The 7,281-nt window shown below is 35.6% G+C and overlaps 1 pseudogene; it reads left to right on the forward strand.

The window, feature by feature from the left end:
• Positions 1-676: 676 nt before the first annotated feature.
• LOC101586980 lies at positions 677-1,542 on the forward strand (annotated as a pseudogene).
• The last annotated feature ends 5,739 nt before the right edge of the window (positions 1,543-7,281 follow it).

Below are 7,281 nucleotides of genomic sequence, written 5' to 3' on the forward strand. Positions count from 1 at the left end.
TGTCCTACCCAAAACATGGATTCTGCCTATTCCCTACAAAGGATATATATTTTCAGTGTCTGTCAATTTGAGTGAAAAATATACATTAGAGAAAGATTTTTCTAACAGAAGTCCTAGAATTATTCTATAGGTATCAAAGGAAACTTTGTGATCCCAACCAAATTCTTTTAATTCAACCCAATCCCTTCTCATTTATTAACAACAACATCTCAGTATATGTGTGTAACTGTACTCATGGGCTTTGCAGATTATTTAATTTGTAACTAAAGCAGAGAGAAGCCTTAGGGTATCTTTTCACTGTGACATATTCTCAGAAATGTGGGCATCTGGTATTTATCTGTCGGCATGATTTTCTATTTTCCTGCATTGTTGAGATTCTGCCCCATTTTGAAAGCAATGATTTTATTCCAGCACATCCAAAAATGAAACATTACAATTCCTTAATATAAGCCATTTAATTTCACCTTTGGGAAGTCACAGAATGCCACAGATTGAAGTGTTTATTTAGAAACACATGATATAATACTGATACTTACTGTTCAGATATATCTAATTTATTTTGAATTGAAAAAAGCCTTCTTTCATAAAAATGCATTTTTCTTAATGACAGCTTTAGAAATGTTCCAAAGACCAACAAATTCTATGAAAAATACAAAATAGGGAGAGGGTCAAAGAGATGGCGCCCTTTAGAATATGAAAGCTGACTAGCAAGCCTGTGAGTGTGATCTATACAGCTGTAAGTGTATGTATGGCCAAAGAGGAGGAATCCAAAAAGCAGCTGGTAAGACCAGAGCAGCCCCCCATATATACTGGGCCACCTCTTCAATCTAAATACGTTGAAGAGCAGCCTGGTTATTTACAAATGGGCTTTGCATCTATCCGCAGTGCAACTGGTTGTTACATTGGCTGGTGCAAAAACACATATGCCTTTGTGAAAAATGGAATAATGTAAACAGTACAATTTGGAAAAGATGCATATGCCTATCTGAAGAATCCTCCTCGAGATTTTCTTCCAAAATTGGGAGCGATTACAGTTTCATGATTGGCAGGCTTGGTTTCAGCAAGAAAAGGTTCTAGATTTAAGAAAATTGCTTATCCACTAGGACTGGATACTTTAGGAGCAGCTGTTTGTTACCCCTTACAGTCAGTAATAATTGCTAAGGTAACTGGGAAAAAAGCATATGCTACAAGGCAGCAAATTTATGAAACATTTAAATCACTGTGGACAAAACCCCCCAAAAAAGAATCACTCCCGGAGCCTAAAGGAAAATCTAAGCTAAGAATATCTGATGAAAAAGAAATAACTGAAGAAACAGCTCACATCCTGAAGCACTCAATGTCTTGGCCAACAGAAGTCAGTTCTGAAACAGTGATAAAATCAGAACCCACCTCAGGTACTACCCCATTTATGCCTGACCTTAAACTCATGGATCAAGGGCAGTCCTATCCAGAAGATGAAGATATGTACAGCACTAGAAGCTAAAGTAGACTGCATAAAGAAGTACAGAATGTGTGAGGTTGCGAATGATGATGAAAAAATTCATGCAATGGGTAACTGACATACAGTGTAACTTAAAATCCAGGGTTTTTTTTTTTACATCTTCTGTTTTACAGTTCGATCAATCATGTAAGTGATTAAAAAACTGAATGCCAGACCAGCAATATTAAGTGATCAATTGGCAGAAGTATTAGGTTACTTTTAATGACATATTTGAAAGCAAAAGATAATAAACACCAATGAGACTAAGATCTGAATATATATGTTTACATATATATAATATTTTTACATATATACATTTTTATGTACTTTAAATTTTAAAAATTAATGACAGTTAGAATAGTGTGTGGAGGCCAGGAAGATAGCTCAGTAGCATGAGCACCTGCCTGGAAAGTGCAAGGTCCCGAGTTCAATCCTTGCTACAAAAAAGTAAAATAAAATAACTTAGAATAGTGTGTGGAAAGATATGTTCATTTGTCTGCCATTTCTCAGAGCTGGAATAAACTATTCACATGTTGAAAAAAAGAAAAATACAAAATGTTTCAAGGCCCCCATATTTATTAATAGATGCAAAGAGATGCAGGTGTCAGAGCCAAAAAGAAGAATGTGGACAACCTGTTCAGTGTGAGTCCAGAAACGAGCACTATTCATCAGACACAGTGTGTTGGCAGTGATTTCCTCTTTACTCCTGGGAATCATGGTGAAAATGTAGTCAGAGAGTAACAGCAAGGGTAGAGGTCATCTTTCATAAGAGTTCACAAAGGAAGAATATGAGAGACTATGATGCACAGATCTAGATTTATTCTTTTCTATGGAGACCGCCTGTTTCCTGAAAATGCTTAAACAATTATAACATATACTGCACCTGCTGTTGCTTTAGTATGTTCAATAGTAACCTCAAAATGTGCATGAAAGATATTCTTAGATTAATGTGTAATGTTGGGTTTGGTGTGTCTGTAAGAGATTTTAAAGTTGCAGTACATTATCTTTGTTTTATCTTATTTTATGTTTTGCATTTTAAGGAAGGGTCTACAGGGTGTTCAGGGCCTCACTACTAGATGAGACTCAAGTGATCTACCTGTTTACAGTTTCCCAAGAGCTGGGATTATAGGCATGCACTACCACACGCAGGCTCAATGGCTGTCTCAGAGTGCCCCTGGGATGCAATCCTGGGCCCTGCGCCTGCTTGCTGGCGCTTTAATCTGCTGAGCTATTTGGCTGGCACTTTAGTGATTAATTTTAAATTCATTTATAAACTTATCGATGAATTATTAGATTATTTTAAAGTAAGAACTTTAGGTCTAGAAAGTGATATGGTTAAAAAAACCTCTTATTGTTGATCAAATTAAAGTTTGTATATTTATTTATTTATTTTTATCCATTTAGTACAGGGTCTCCAGGGTCTCACTACACAGATCGGACCCGTAGTGATCCTCCTGTTTTCAGCCTTCGAAGCGCTGGGATTACAGGCACGTGCCACCATGCCGAGTCTCATTCACTGTCTCAGTGCGCCCCAGGGGTGGGGCCAGCATGGTGCACCAGCAATTGAACCCCAGTCTCTTCATCTGTCTAAGGAGGTGCTTTAGTCTGCTTAGCTATCTGGCTGGCCCTCATTAGTTATTTATTATTTTTCAATTATTTTCAATAACTGAAGAAACTGATTCCCAAAGCCGACATTATACCTTGCTGAATCTGCATCTGTAAGACTGTAATCTCAGCAAGATACAGGGCAGAACTTGGAAATTAGTTTCGAGAGGTGCAATGTAGGACTTGGAGAAGCACAACACATAGTTCATGTAGACATAGAAAGTTTTGAGATTTTAACTGCTCATACATGTCTTCTTATCTGGTAGAAAACTCTCACACATTAAAGGTACACATTAGATACGAAGTGTAGAAAATAAAATGTTTTGCTGGGAGTCTATGTCTGTTGCCTTGTTGTTTTGATGTGAGAACCCAGTAAGCAAAGTGTTACTCTAAAAGACTGTAAGTTTCCCTCACAGGCTCCTGATTAGACTTCATAATAACTACCTAATGACTTCAGTTAATCATACTGACAGAAGGATGAAATGGAAGCAGCTAATGTTAGGGCTTTTGTTGTACTCTTTGTAGATTAAGGAAAATTATTCACATTTTAGGGCTCATCGAATTCTACAACTGCAGTTATTTGCCCTTCAGCTTTGAATTGAGAAATACTTCACTTTCATATCATTTGAAAATAATTCCCCTTACATGCCTTATTACTGAAATATGATGTCTTCTGTAAATTAATCGTGTGCGTGTGTGCACACCCGTGTGGTGGCAGTGGTGGGCTCAGTCATGCTTCATACACACTAAGCATGTGCTTCACCACTGAGCCATATCCCCACCTCCAAGTTACATTTTGTTTCTATTTATTTTACAATTGAAAGAGCAACAGCTTCTATCATAATGCTATCAATCTTCTAAATATCTTACTTTTTACCAACTTAGACATAGAATATCGATGGACAACAATAACTTAGAAAGAATATCATATATTTACATATAATCTTTAATACTATAAAATTAATTTATGGATATGGTATATAAAATATCTTTGATAATATAAATTAATAGATAGATAGATAGATAGATAGATAAGTAGATATGGATAGATTTAGATGCAAATGTCTCCCAATAACTACAGAAACCATGCTCACCTCCGAAATATTATCTCCTTAAGGTCTGAAAAATTGTGACAATTGTTTTAAGATGAAAATGATTGACAACTTTTCTGAGTTTAGAAAAAAGCCATGACCTTAATCTAGATTTTGCAGCAAACATTCTTGTCATAAAAATTATTTCAAGCTCGGGCCCTTGTGCCTGCCAGGCAGGCACTTATGCTGCTGAGCCATATGCCTGGCCCAACTTTTGTATTTGGAAGCAAAGTTAAACTCACAAGCAATGAGTAAAATGTTAAAGGGATGACAGTCTGTACAAATAGGGGGATGTGGATGTGAGGGCATTTGCACTTAGACATGAGTAACAAGTATATGCGATCTATAGTACAATATTACCACAATGATTAGTGAAAATATATTGTACACTTGAAAATTCTATGAGAGTAGATTTTAAATACTGTCACCAACAAGGAGATGTGTGATGTAGTATATGGTAATTAGCTTGACTGAGACATTCTATGTTGTGGTTATTAAAGAATAACATTGTATACCATAAATAAATGCAACTTATTTTTACCATTAAAAAAATCAATATTTAGGGAACAGGGAGATAGCCTAGTTGAAAAAGCTCTTGCCTGGCAAGCACTGGGTCCTGAGTTCAATTCCTGGTACTGTAAAAAAAATCAATATTTAGCATAAACCAAAATAAATGAATGAACTTAAAAATGGTTTGTTAGAAAGAATTTAATCATTGTAATATAATTTAATGGAATCTTCATTTTTTAGAAGCATCAAAGCACATATAAATCTGCACCTTAAAACTCGTCTCATGAGAAAATACATCTATATGTTTAAGTGCTGACTACACCAATAGGAAATATAAAAGATATCATTTCTTTCAAATTATTGATATTAAAGATATCATTTCTTATTTATCATTGCAATGCTTTTCTCACATCCTGCAAGTGTTAGAGATTGTAGTGTTTGAAAATGTTAAGCAGAGAATACATCAGGAACTAAACTTATTGTTGAATTTAAGCCAGCTGCTCTTCTTTTTTATGGGAGTACAGTCAAAATATGAAAGGAAATCTAATTCTGGCAATACTCATAGTCTATGTAATGAACATCATGTACAAATGGAAGCATTAATATTTCCTTCATAATTTTTACTTTTGTAAAAGTTTTATTAAATATTGTATAGCATTGCACTGATGAAAGGGCTAAGGAACACAGATATAATATAAATACATTATAAAGATATACCTAATGACATAAATTTCCCCCCAAAATTAGTGGATTCAATAATGGACAGTTATACATTACCATTTATATATTCTTGAGTACTTTTGACCTTCATGCTGTTTTCCCAAACAAATGAGACATACTGGACCTTTGTCTGGTTGTTGAATGCTCTACAGAGCATCATGTGATAGAGAGCTTTGTTCCCAGGGTGGCCCTTTGGGGATGTGCTAAAACTTTTAGAAAATGGATCCTAAATAGTGGATTTCAGTCTTTGGGGGTGACTGTTGGACTCTGGCACACACCAAAGGTCCAAACAAAGGGGTTGCTCATTGTTGGCCATAAGCCCTCAAAACTGTAACAGAACATTAATCTTTGTTTATTCAGTAACCTGGCTCCAGTACTTACAGTGGCACGTGCTCACTGATCTCTAGGAGTTAACCCTCCTATAATCTAGATCTCCATATTGACCAGGACTACCTCAGAGTCTGGCCTTTTCTTCCCCATGCTTTTCATCCTTTCATATTTTCTTTTGAGGTAAAATTAATGGAAGATTAAATTATTAAAATAAATCACTTTAGGGCATTTAAGACATTTATAGCATTATTCAACTATATTTAGTTCTAACACATTTTTATCAACAAAAAAGGAAGCCCTCTGTCCACAATGGGCTATTCTCCATTTTTTCCCCAGACCCTGAAGCCCACTAATCTGCTTTTTGTCCTATATATGTGCATTCTGAATATTGCAAATAAGTAAAAAAAATATACCATACGTAGACTTTTGTATGACTCATTCACTTAGTGTGGTGGCTTACAGATTTATTAATGGGGTAGCACTCACCAGTACTTCATTTCTTTTCATGGATGAAAAAGATATCATTGAATGCATATATCCCTTTTTGATTTCTCCATTCCTCAAGTGTTTCTACCTTTTCACTATTATGAACAGTCATGCTATGAAAATTCATTTACAAGTGTTGAATGCCTGTTTTCAATTCTTTCATGTAAAGACCGGGATTGAAATTGTAGGTAATTCTGCAGTTAGCTTTTCAAGGATCCACTAAGTAATTTTTCCAAGTGGCTGAACAATTTCATATTTTCTGAACAAATGTACAAATGTTCCATTTTCTCCAAATCTTTACAGCTATTTCCCCCTTTCTTTACTAAAATTTAGTCATCTTATTGGGTGTGAAATGGTATCTCATTGTGCTTTTGATTGCTTTTTCACTAATAACTAATGATATTCAGCATTTTTCCTTGTATGTTTTGGCCATTTGTACATATTCTTCAGAGAAACATTTATTCAAGATGCTGCCATTTTTTTCCTTGCTTCTTTTATCTTTTGATCTGTGTTATAACAGTTCTTTATGTATTATAGATACAAGACTATGAGGAAACTCTGGCCAGAGGAGAGCTTAAAATGAATATAAAGGAAGGGACTTTAGAGCAGCATTCTAGGCTCCTGGAATTAAAGATTAAAGATTAGAGATTAAAGATTAAAGATTAGAGCAGACCTAGAGAGACAATAGCTGAGACAAATCAGCAATAAATTGTCCTCCGAGATGTTCGCTTTGGCCATTGTGTTCCTCCTGTCCTCTAGGGAAGGAAGCTTCCTGCCTGATAAACTTGCTTAATCTAGGTTGGCGTGTGTCACATAGTAAACAATTCTATTCCTTCCAGATCCCCTGACCAAGACTCATACAAAAATGCAAAAAGTACTTTTTTTCTAGCGCTCAGTTTTATGTTTTTGAGTTGCAAATCCATAGTCACACAGATTACAGCTCTGGGCTATTTTCCTGAGACTTTTGTCTGAATAAAGAAGTCCCTGTGGGTCTCTTGGTGTTTGGACCAAGTGTCACCTCTGAGAAATATTTTATTCTCTGTGATGCCATGGTCGCAA

Source organism: Octodon degus, unplaced genomic scaffold (assembly GCF_000260255.1).
Source record: "Octodon degus isolate 3935 unplaced genomic scaffold, OctDeg1.0 scaffold00014, whole genome shotgun sequence".
Taxonomy (NCBI): Eukaryota; Metazoa; Chordata; class Mammalia; order Rodentia; family Octodontidae; genus Octodon; species Octodon degus.